The sequence below is a fragment of the Bombina bombina genome, chromosome 6 (assembly GCF_027579735.1).
Source record: "Bombina bombina isolate aBomBom1 chromosome 6, aBomBom1.pri, whole genome shotgun sequence".
NCBI lineage: Eukaryota > Metazoa > Chordata > Amphibia > Anura > Bombinatoridae > Bombina > Bombina bombina.
Window position 1 is genome coordinate 560248230 of NC_069504.1, and position 13237 is coordinate 560261466.

Below are 13237 nucleotides of genomic sequence, written 5' to 3' on the forward strand. Positions count from 1 at the left end.
CGTACCAGGTACGTCTATTGTCATTAACTGGTTGTTAATGCATGACGTACCTGGTACGTCAGTTGTCATTAAGGGGTTAAATGTATTTTCAATTACTTGTTATACCAGCTGCAGAGTAGAAAATGTATGGGAAATTGCATTTTCAGGTTTATTTGTGTATATGAAGTAGGTGTTTTGTGCTTTTAAATCACAGCCTATTACAATGGGTTGAGTTTCAGGTCATATATCTCATTATGTTATCACTTTGTTTACACAAACTTGTTTTCTTATCTTATATTTGTCTGGAAAACCAAAGCTCAATACTTAAATAATAAAATGATAATTTTCCATTGTTCTGTCTAACTATCCTGCACCCCACTGAGAGTGTAATTTCTTCTGCTGGCTGTGTTTACTTAGGCTATTCAATAGCGGAGACTCCAGTATACAAACTTTTACTATAGGTGGGTATATCACAGGCAAAAACATCTATTTCAACTGCATAAATAGGGGTAAATGAGCTAATTTTAAACAATTAAATACACTGCAGCAGGTAAAATAGATCACTGGGAACAATCTAAAGGGGAGAACATTTTAGGGTGAACTGTCCCTTTAAAAAGCAGGAAGGGAACCCGAAACCCTCCCGCGGCAGGGAAAAGTCTTAAATCCTTCCCCATTCACAAGAGAGCTAACTGCACCATCCCCGCCGCTTCCCCAGTGCTTCATTAAAGGGACAGTAAAGGTACACAGTGCAGAATTATATAACCTTATTAAAGCTGTAACTTGAAAAATGTAAAAGTATTTTCAGAATTTTCATTGAACGTTTGACTCCGCTCCAGGATCTACTGAGCGGGTCTTGAATATCCAAAGCGCTTCACGGGCTTGCTGGTTAGTCACAGCATGCCCGGTCGCGCTATTGGAATAAATGTAGCTCGCTCCCGCTATGGTCTAGTAGCGGGAGCGAGCTACATTTATTCCAATAGCGCGACCGGGCGTACTGTGACTAACCAGCAAGCCCATGAAGCGCTTTGGATACTCAAGACCCGCTCAGTAGATCCTGGAGCGGAGTCCAACGTTCAATGAAAATTCTGAAAATACATTTACATTTTTCAAGTTACCGCATAAATAATGTTAAATAGATCTGCACTGTGTGCAAAATTATATAACATTATTCTGAACCTTTACTGTCCCTTTAAGGACAGTGAACAACCTAAGAATTGTGATAGCCGGTCAACTGCCTAAGCAAGGGAATTTAAAGAAGCCTTAGCTTATTTAGGCTCCAAAACGTTGCACACTTACATAAAAGTGTAAAACACAGCCAAACCCCATTAGCACGTTACCAAGGGACTGAAATAAAGCTTGATAATAACAATATACAAATTAAAACGTAAGTCCTCTCCTGTGCACAAACCTTATATAATATTAAACAGACTGATAGAAAGGGTAATGACAGGGAGGACTAATAATAAGCCCTGCATTGCTGTGTCCGGCTGGAAAGTATTAACTAACTACTGACAGTTAGCCTGTGGGCTGTGTCAGAAATTTAGATATTTACCCCAAATACAGATCTCACTCCACTGTTCTTACCCAACTGTTGATCCTCAATGTGCAGTCTAGAGCCCATCCTGTACTGTAACTAACAGTAGAGGATATACTGAGGGAGTGTATCCACATGACCAAGCAGGATGAGGCTGAAGGAACTATCCCAGAGACACCCATGGTAGGCTTGTTACCACTATTCCATAGAGAAGATAAACAATGCACATCCAGCACTCTCCTGTGTCCCTCTCTTCCAGGAACTATCCATTAAGGGAAATTTTTGTTCAGAGCACCTCTATGTTCACCTGTCTCCTTGACTAGGCAAGAAAACAATGAAAGGGAACAGGAAGTAGGAAAGATATTTAGGCTCTTTACTGTAGCGTGTTGTGACGACTAAGTCTACCTGCCCAGCTGTGACTATGGGGAGAGTGTAGGCATGAAGGGATTTAATAGCACTCTTTCCCTTACACATTTACCTCTACAAGGACCTAAAGGGACACCAAATTAACCCCCCAAATCCGGCCTACACCACGCCAGATTAACAATGCTGCCACCACCAAGAGTTCTGAATAAGGGTGTCTTGGTAACCCAATATCTCAAACTACTAACAAGTGCCTTTAAAGGGACAGTCAAAACCAAAATTGATATTGTTTAAGAAGGTAGACAATGGGGTAGATTTATCATACTACGTGCGGACATAATATGATGTATTATATCATGTATGCTGCATGTCGATAAATGCCGACAGCATATACTGTCAGCATTTATCATTGCTCCAGCAGTTCACAGATAGAAGGGGGTGTCAATCAACCCGATCATATTCGATCGGGTTGATTTCTGTCCGCGGCCTCAGTGCAGGCTGACAAGTTATGGTGCAGCGGTATTTAGACCGCTGCTTCATAACTTCTGTTGGAAACAGGGGCATCAAGCTCTATACGGAGCTTGATAAATCGTCCCCAATGCCTTTACTACCCATTCCTTAGCTTTGCACAACCAACATTGTTACATTTATATACTTTATAACATTTAAACCTCTAAATTTCTGCCTGTTTCTAAGTCACTACAGACAGCCTCTTATCACATGCTTTTTTATTTGCCTTTCACAACAGGAGACTACTAGTTAATGTGGGCCATATAGATAAAATTGTGCTCACGCCCGTGGAGTTATTTAAGAGTCAGCACAACACAGCACTAATTGGCTAACACGCAAGTCAATAGATAATAAATAAAAAGTCATGTGATTAGGGGGCTGTCAGAAGATTCTTAGATACAAGGCAATCACAGAGGTAAAAAGTATATTAATATAACCATGTTGGCTGTGCAAAAATGTGGAATGGGTAATAAAGGGATTATCTTTTAAAAATTCTGGTGTAGACTGTCCCTTTAACATAGTCTCTTCAGAGTGCGAGTTCAGATATTAAAGCCCAAAGACAGAATTAGATTATTATATGTTTAATAACAAAAGACAAATACAGGTTACACAGTGTCAAATTACAAAAAATAGAAGACATACAAAAGAACAAGAATAAATGCAAAGATACAGTTCTGTATCTGATAATGTCCACCGGCTTTACCGTTCCAAGAAGCACCAAGGTAGCCAAAGCTCCCCCATCCTTAAGTCCTGTTGCCATCAGTCACCCACAAATATACTCTGTAGGTTCCCTCTCAGCTTTTGCCTTGTGAACCCACCCACAAACAAAACAGCTGCTCGTCCCCCAGCCACATTCCCACCCTCAGACGACTTCTTCTCTGGGCAGGTAAAACTCAGATGCCCCAGCTGGTTACAATGAAAACACCGACAGGTATCCCCCTGGCCCGATGTGGCCCCTTCCCCCTGGCTGTAGGGTGTAGATGAGATGGTCTCTGCTGGCTGCTTTGTTCTTTTCCATCTAGGGGATCCAGCTTGTGAAGTTGCCTGCCATGCTGCAGGTGCTCTATTGTTGGCATAATCATTAGCCAGGTCTGCAGCCCCTGCAACGGTTTTGGGATTTCTGTCCAGAATCCATTCTCTGGCCTCAAGTGTATGCAGGAATTGCTCCAGGGTCATCAAATCCTCCATTGCCTGATAAGTGATAACTTTTAGGCCCCAAGTCCATTGCCAAAAAGCAGCCCTTAGCTGTGCAACAGCTGTCACTTGCAACTTGCTGGACACTCCAAGTTTTCTTCCTGTAGATTTCTGGAGTGAGGTTAAAGCTTTTCAATAAAGCTGTTTTTATGGCCTCATAGTCTTTGTCACCCTCCACTGGCAGAGAAGCAAATACATCCAGGGCTTTACCCATCAAGCGAGGAGCTAAAAACCGAGCCCATTGCTCTTGGGGCAGCGGATACTGCCTGCATACCCTTTCAAAGCCCCTCAGAAAAAAAGTCCAAGTCAGTGTCCTTTACTAACATGGGGAAATACTCCAAGCGGGGTTTCTCTGTTGTTGGTTCCCCACGATCATTGGTTTGGGGAGACAGGCTGGCTCTGTTAATCTGCAAAACCTCCAGCTCATGTCTCAGTTGAGCCTCACTTTCCTTTCCTTTTCTCCTCTGCTACTTGAGGATCAATTCTAGTTTTAGTTGCGGTTTGGCATCCCCCAAATATCTGAGTGCTGTTAGTAGCTCTCCATGGCAATCGCAGCGTTAACAGCATTAGGTATCAGCTCCACAGTAACTCTTTCTGAGTCTATTTCTTGCTCTGCTTTGATGCAATCTGCCTGATGCAGCTCCTAGATCAACTGCTCCTTTGTCTTGCCAAAAGTTGTTATTTCTCTTTCTTGACAAAGCAACGCAAGTGATTCTTTGGGCATTTTTCTATATGCTTCCATACTGAGAGTAGAGACATAAAAACGTGAGGAAGGCGAAATAACTGCTTTTTTTGCACTGTATGTCTGTAATAAGGCACTGAGTTCTGTCTTTGGGAAATTACACATACATCATTTATTTTAGTACTATACACACAGCACTAAAAAAGCCTCTAGATATCTCCACCGCTGCCAAACAGTTTGTGATGACTAAGCCTACCTACCGAGCCGTGACTATGGGAAGAGTGTAGGCATGAAGGGGTTAATAGCACTCCCTTACACCTTTACAAAGACCTAAAGGAACACCAAATTAACCCCCAAATCCTGCCTACACCATCCCAGATTAACAATGCTGTCACCACCAAGAGTTTTGAATAAGGGTGTCTTGGAAACGCAACAACTCACACAACTAACAATTAGGTAACGTGCCTTTAACCTTGTCTCTTCAGAGTGTGAATTCAAATATTAGAGCCCAAAGATAGAATTCGATTATTATATGTTTAGTAACAAAAGAAAAATACAGGTTACACAGTGCCAAATTACAAAAACAGAAGACATTCAAAAGAACAAAACTAAATGCAAAGATTACAGTTCTTTAAAATAAAATGGGACATAAACTAAACACAATAACTACCCTTTGCACATATTACCAAGCCTCAATAGGTATGTGGGAACCTCCTTCAGATGTTACTTCTGTCCCAGGGAAGTTCTAAATATTTTTTCTGCAACATTTAATTATATCTCAAGAGTCTCCCTTTGTCTTGTCAAGACCACAGCCCTTGGGTTAATTTACGATCATCTAACTACTCCCAGTAAGTGCTTAACTCACAGTACCAAAAAAGATACCATGCACCAGGAGGAGGGGTGAATGGCAGTCTTTAGCAAACACAGATCTTACAAAAAGAAAGAACAGTTCAGATTAACCCTGGCAATGCTGAGACACCATACCACCTCTGCTGGATAGCTATTCTAGGTATTAACTACTCCTCATAAATGTATCATGACAGGTGTCTTTGCCTCCTCCTGGTGGCCAGGGGATTAATTCCCAAAAGTAAGGATTTTTGTGGACTCTCACCACCATTAGAAAAAAATATAAATCAGCTACCTACTTTATTTTCTGTATGGCGAGGCAGAGGCTTGAAAAGTCACTATCCCAAAGACAGCATACAATACACACACAAAAAAGCAGCCTTCACATAAGGGATAATGCAATCCCTTGTTTACTGTGTGACTTTTATGGTGCTCTGTGCTCTAAAAAAAGACCAAAGTGCCTCAAACCTAGCACTAAAATAGGGCAAGTGAGCCTATTTTTAGGAGGCACCACCTCTTTCAAATGCACTATAATGTACTGAGATAGTTATCAGCTAATCATCATGGCAACTGCAGAACCAATAGCAAATTAAAAAAAATTTTTAGGGGGGTATCCACACTGTTGCCCCACTACAAAGAGGGGTATTAGAAAGCAGAAAACCTTCTCCTTCAAAGGAGTGGCCCTTTGTCAATTCAAATGCAAGGTGATTGTCATATTAATTAAAAATACCTCACCGTATTGGTACTATTTTGGTGGTTATATGATTCTAAAGAAGCTTTTATCACTTTTTAATTATAGAAATACTATAAGATTTATCATTTAAAAGAATGAGATCCCACCAATCAAATGGGGTTTGTATCCTCACAGGTGTCCGGTGAAAGTAATAATAATAATATTCGCCTGGCAGCAATCGCTGATGTAAAGGTGTGTGTGTAAAAAAAAAAAAAAAAGCTCAAATCTTAAAATGCTTGCTTCGAATATAAGTCTGCACAACATTTTTTTTTTTTTTTTTTTTTTTTTTTACAAATATGTTGTGCAGACTTATATTCGAAGCAAGCATTTTAAGATTTGAGCTTTTTTTCTTTTTTTTTTACTGCTATAAGTGAGTTTGTTTGTAAAAGAAAGATAATCCCTTAATTACCCATTCCCCAGTTTTGCATAACCAACAGTTATAATAAAACATGTTTTACCTCTGTAATTACCTTGTATGTAAGACTCTGCAGACTGCCCCCTTATTTCAGTTCTTTTGACATACTTGCATTTTAACCAATCATTACGCCTCTGTAAATTCACGTGCATGAGCTCAATATTATCTATATGAAAACACATGAACTAACGCCCTCTAGTGATGAAAACCTGTCAAAATGCCTTTATATTAGAGACAGCCTTCAAAGTCTAAGAAATTAGCATATGAACATCCTAGGTTTAGCTTTCAACTAAGAATACCAAAAGAACAAAGAAAATTGGTGACATTGGAAAGTTGTTTAAAATTAGATGCCCTATTTGAATCATGAAAGGTTTTTTTGGACGTGACTGTCCCTTTAACCGACACCCATGGGGATTGGTAGATTCCAGATAAGTGTAGTTTCTGGTTGCTTGAGAGTTACTATTGAAATAGGCCTAACTAGGTTCTATAACCCACACTAAACTATAAATGCTGTATTTACTTTATGTTAATATTTAAATACAGTAAATAAAAGCAAATTATTAATTAATATTAATGCCGCCTCCGTTCAGTCCCGGGCACCCAGTGGCAACATGATGTCTAATTCTCAGACTGCCTTGCGCTCACAACTTTCAAGAGCAGTTATGTAGGGTCTGGTGGCATTAAAAGGCCTTGCTTTCGCCTTTGAGAGACCATTATAGTGAAAGGATGCTGCAGAGCAAAGTTAGTGTTAATTTTAATGTATAGTATCTTCGATTTTTTTTTTTCTGGTTGCTTTGGTTCTGGTTAACAGAGTTTAGTGTAATATGTTATTGCTTGACATTATTATTTAACACATTTTTTTGTGTACAACTTGACAAAATAATGAACACAACAAAAATAAAATATTTCTTTCTATTTTAATTTGTGAAATTACTAACATAAGAATAGAATCTTAAAGGGACACTGTACCCAAAATATTTCTTTTGTGATTCAGTTTGAGCATGACATTTTAAGCAACTTTCTAATTTACTCCTATTATCAATTTTTCTTCGTTCTCTTGCTATCATTATTTGAAAAAGAAGGCATCTAAGCTTTTTTTTGGTTTCAGTACTCTGGACAGCACTTTTTTATTGGTGGATGAATTTATCCACCAATCAGCAAAGACAACCCAGGTTGTTCACCAAAAATGGGCCGGCATTTAAACTTACATTCTTGCATTTCAAATAAAGATACCAAGAGAATGAAGACAATTTGATAATAGGAGTAAATTAGAAAGTTGCTTAAAATGTCATGCTCAATCTGAATCCCGAAAGAAAATTTTTGGGTACAGTGTCCCTTTAAATTTTGGTTTCAAACTGTGTTTCACATATTTAGGAAATACTAACTGATTTTGATACTTACCTTCTACATTATAGAGAAAGGCAATTATTTGCACTTGGTGTGGTGCTTTTTGCCATTGTTGGGTATTTCTGAAAAATAAAGTTGTTTTCTAAAAATACAAGGCCTGCTGAAAAAAAAACACCAAGGTATGATCTGTGCAGGGTGCCTCAAGAGTAAAAACCCTGCTCTTGATGTGTAAGACATCTCCAAGATAGTGCGCTTATCTAGGTAGCCTATACTGTATGTTTAAGAACAAAGTCGCTAAGTTTGTTTTGTTTTTTGTATGGTTTCTAAATAATAAAATGACTAATCTAAAAATTCTGTGTTACTGTACCTTTCTCCTACCCCGTTTTACTTCCTGCTCTAATATGTATAATGTAGAGAGCGGTCCCACCTGCTCTCTACGTCAGCATCGAGGTTCACTTCCAAGACAGTAAGCTGTGCACATGTACAAGTCTAATCTTTCAGTCACAATGTAAACAATGAAGCACGTTATTCAGTTTACTATTGTGCTAGAAAGCCGAGTTTCATATAGTTGCGCTGCGATTGTGATCCCCTTTACCAAATGAGCATTCAAAATAAAGTAATAGATGGTATTCCTGAGCATTATAGATGTGCATGCGCCACATGGGAGCGTGTTTTTACTTTGCAAGGCAGAAAAATAGCTTACGCATGCGCTATAGATAAAGTGGGCGGATTAGCTAAAGTCCTGGTCGCTAACGGCCAGGATTTCAACTGGAGGAAAAAAGAAAACGTCACAGAAGAAAAAACAATAACACAGAGCTGGGTGGAATACGGGACACTAGGAATCAAATGTTAAAATGGTAAGAACTTTAATGTTATTGATAAAAAATAAAAATTATGAACGTAATATTTTTTTTCCCAAAGCTAGCAAATGACGGTTTGACCGTTGCGCAACTTTACTATCACTTTAAAGGTAAATCCCAGCCAAAATTGAAATCCAGATATACACATTTCAGTTTTGAATAGAAGCATTTTTGTAATATACATGTGTTATCAAAAATGCTTCTAATAAAAGCTATAGCAGTATGCAATGTGCACCAGCATTTTAAACCCAGCATTTGCTCAGAGAACCTAAGGTGCTTGTACCATCTGGAAATGACTCAATTTGTTAATTGCTGACATTATACAAACCCCACTGTTACTCTGAGCAGCTGCAGTATTTAAAATGCAAGTGCTCTGTGAATATCTAGCTATGCTTCACATGCAGAGAAAAATGACAACACTAGAACAGTGATAACTTTTACTAGAAGCATTTTTGTTATTACCTATATATTGCAAACATGTTTCTATTTAAAGATGTAATTAAAAGGACACTGAACCCAAATTTTTTCTTTCATGATTCAGATAGAGCATGACATTTTAAGCAACTTTCTATTTTACTCCTATTATCACATTTACTTCACTATCTTGGTATCTTTATTTGAAATGCAAGAAGTTTAGATGCCGGCCCATTTTTGGTGAACAACCTGGGATGTTCTTGCTGATTGGTGGATAAATTCATCCACCACTAAAAAAAGTGCTGTCCAGAGTTCTGAACCAAAAAAAACCCTTAAGATGCCTTTTTCAAATAAAGATAGCAAGAGAACGAAGAAAAATAGATAATAGGAGTAAATTTAAAAAGTTGCTTAAAACTGCATGCTCTATCTGAATCACAAAATAAAAAAAATTTGGGTTCAGTGTCACTTTAATCTATGTGCATTTACATTTTGACCGGAAAGTCCCTTTAAAGTGAATGTAAATTTTGATGCTAAAGTGCCCGGTTTTTAAAAATTTGATTAAAAACAGGGGCACCTTAATTCATCAAAATTTACATTTCACTTGTGTTGTGAAAAAATACTTACCTTTAAAACTTGTCAGCCGCTCCAGCTTCCCCGGTCGTAGCAAGCTATTTCTGACGTCAGAAATGATGGATCGGTCATCCTCCAATTACGGCTTCCCCCCCGGGGGGAATCAGTGTCTGATTCAACGCTGTGATTGGAGGAAGCCGGATTACTCATTTTAGACCCAGGAAGAGGCTTTGCAACAGGCGGAGGAAGCTGGAGCGGCTGTCAAGATTAAAAGGTAAGTATTTTTTCACAACACGAGTTATTGTAAATTTTGATGAATTAAAGTGCCCCTGTTTTTAATCGAATTTTTAAAAACTGGGCACTTAAGCATCAAAATTTACATTCACTTTAAGTGGATCAGCAGTAAAACAGAAATAAAATGGTTTTGCTATGGGCCCACAAAATTCATTATTTAAAAAGGCACAGTCAAGTCAAAAATAAACTTTCATGATTCAGACAGGGCATGCAATTTTGAACAAACTTTCAAATGTTCTTTTATCATCACATTTGCTTTATCTTTTTTGAATGCTAAACCTAGGTAGGCTCAAACTATTTCTAAGCCCTTGAAGGACACCTTTTATCTCGGTGCATTTTGACATGTTTTCACAGTTAGACACTGCTAGTTTGTGTGTGCAGTATAGATAATGCCACGGGAGTGAGCACAATGTTATTTATGAGTCATCATTGATTGGCTAAAATGCAAGTCTGTCGAAATAACTGAGATAAGATGGCAGTCTGCAGAGGCTTTAATACAGGTAAGTAGACAACCTAAAAACTGGAAAATAAAATCATATTTTTTGTTGATATTTTGGTGGATTAGGCAGAAAAAAACAACTTCTATTTTGCTAAAAATATTTAAATCTGCAACAGGTTTAGACATGTTTGGCCTGGCATACTTTACATACTATATATCGTTTTCCTAATCCCATGTGAGATTTCTTTACTTTCTGGATAAAATCCTGGAGGCAGAAGATAGAAAGTAGTGTATTTTACCAAGGGGCATTATATAATCTACTTAAAATTTTCCTAAAATTTAAAAAGAATTACAATAATATATTTATGATTGCTTTTAAAAAAAAAAATATGGGCATGTATATACAATTTTATTTAAATAACAAGCAGATTGAAAAAATAAAAGCGAAAAAGTGCTTTAAAAAACAGTAGGAGGTGCAATCAAAACCACCTTAGCACTTTGTTTAGCATGTTGTGTCACGGATGGGTGGCATCTTTTCTCACCATAACAATCTTATATGTGAGGCTTTTTGCCATATCCATGTCTGGCAGTTTAGGATTGGTGAGACTAGGAGGCAGGTTTAAATCGTCAAATTTCCTCCCATCCCCAACAGTTATTATTTTGCAACACACAAATTATTTAGATGCTGTCATATGTTGACAAGAGTCAGTTCGCGTTAGAGCAGTCAGTCAACAAAAGGCGCAGAGGAGGCGGAGGTGTGGTAGAGACAAGCACCTTCCGCTCACTTTATGAGGGATGAAGCTGCCACCCTTCTTTTATACTGCAGCTTAAAACTGACTCCCCAGAGAGCAACAGGGACCGCAATGTTGTGTACGTCAACTTAATTACAGGAAAGAGGAAACCTGTTTGTGACGCTTAATCGTTTCCCTACCCTTACCCTCTCGCTACCAGCTACGGAGCTGGGTGTTCAAGCAAAAGAAAGAAAAGCAACACAGGGATAACCAAAGATGGCGTCCGACACAGGCGAGGGTCGGCGAACCATCACTGGGCTCCATCTCACTCCTGCAATACCATCTAGTCATAGGTCCCAGAGTCTTTTAAAATGACCCAGAGGAAATGTGGGGAATTAGGGCTGCAGCATACGAAAATAAAATTAAAATCTCGCTTACCGTGTGCGCTACACCGGATTGGAGGAAGGGATTGCTCGGGAAGGTTGGCAGTAACGCGCTTCCAGGCAGCGCCGGGCTGCTTACAGGGAGTTCGCGTGAACTTGCTGCGGTGGCTGCTGGGTAATGGTAGGTCTAACAAGGAGGATTGTGTGCTGGAGACGCGCAGGCCGGGGAGCATGTGCTGTCTGCCCCGGCACAACGCCATTTGCACATTAGTTGCGCAGGCAGCGTAAGGAAAAACAGCTATAAGTATATGGCAGTTTGATTGCTCCTGAGTAAAAATAAGGCATCGCTTTTTTTTTATTGCGAATAGACACACTTAAAGCCTTGCTTTTCTTCATAGAAAACGTTTAAAAATAGTTTCCCATGAAAGTTTAAAGGAAAATTGTTAGTCAAGCTTGTTTTAGAAGAGAAAAAAAAAGAGGAGCACAAAGAACATCCTAAAAAGATAATGGCAATTCATATATCAAGTATAAAATTATACATTTTGAAACTTTTCATAAACAAAGAATTTCGAAATTCATCTCTAAAACCCATCAGTTTTTAACATTAATTTGTAACTTAAAAAAAAATAAAAATAAGCAAACTGGTGAGTTGTTCAACTAGGATTTTTTTTTTTTTTTTTTTTTTTTTTTTTTTTACAACTGAAATGGTGGTAGCATTTTAAATTTTCCTTTACTGAAAATCAAATTAATTTTAAAATTCTTAATACACACCACAATGTATTTGAAATTTTATGTGCCCATTTTTTATTATTATTTTTTTTAATATATTTATTTATATACCAACAAGTAGATACATATTACAAATCAAATACCAGGTTACAGTTCATATAGCAAGAAAAGTTTTTTACAGATGCAAGAAAGAAACAAAAAAATAACAGATTTCCTGTCCTGGATCTACCTCGTTGGTTTCTTTTTATACCTTTTTTTAAATAAACAGAAGGACACAAAGCAAAACAAAACAAAAAAGAAAGGGAACCCTACCCCTCCTCCTCTTGTTCTTATCTTCATCCCGGGAACTCATTGTTTGCAATTGCAGTTTCGAGGTACCAGGTGCCCCTGAATGGTGCAATTAGCTGTCTCTGGTTTTCTACTGGGAAGTCTCAAATTATATTTTTCCATTTTTTGAAAAATCTAGTAATAAGAATTTCCGAGATAGCAGATATATCCATCTGTTCTAGAATAACTTGATTTAAATTTTTTTGTCTAAGTTCTCTGAGACTTGGAGATTTATTGGATTTCCAATATTTTAAAATCAGCAATCTACTTGTTATAATGACACTGTTTAGCTGTTGTAAGTTCTTGAAGGGATATCCTTCCTTAACGAAAAAAAAAATTATATCATCCGAAAATTGTATGTTAGTTGAGTTAATTCTGTTAATCCATGCATTCACCTTATGTCAAAAATTTTTAATTTTAATGCAAGCCCAAAAATAATGATACCAGTCTGCTCTCAACCTTTTACATTTGGGGCATTGTAGTCCCGTTGTTGACCATCTAGCCTTAACCGCCGGAGTAATATATATTTTATTTATAAATTTTGTGTGTTTCTCTCCAAGAAGTAGATATTGTAGCTATATCTTTTGCCTTAAAACTGTCCTGTAATTTTTCCGGGGAGATTTGCCAATTATCGGCTAATATTTCTAAATTTTTTCCTCCTAGTAAAGATATAACTATCTTATAGAATAGCGTGATTGCGTATTTCCCTAAGCTGAATAGTTTTACAGCCGATTCTACAATACCCCAAATGCCTTCTGTCAGTGAATTACCTAACAGTTGTTGTGCATACATTTTGTGCCTATTTTTTTAATTACTTTTAAGCGATCTGTGGTTTAAACAGCATGTGACTAAAAATATACTCACAATTTATAGTATTCTACTTATAT

The 13237-nt window shown here is 37.8% G+C and overlaps 1 protein-coding gene across 3 annotated transcripts in view; it reads right to left on the reverse strand.

The window, feature by feature from the left end:
* Positions 1–11494, reverse strand: part of ZNF280D (zinc finger protein 280D) — a 420194-nt gene extending 408700 nt beyond the window's left edge. For 2 of the 3 annotated variants that reach the window (XM_053717512.1, XM_053717510.1), the window contains exon 1: positions 11350–11494. The gene's annotated coding sequence lies outside the window, so the exon portion shown is untranslated. The remainder of the gene's footprint in view (positions 1–11349) is intronic. The other variant, XM_053717511.1, reaches the window with a different exon arrangement.
* Between the last annotated feature and the right edge of the window lie 1743 nt (positions 11495–13237).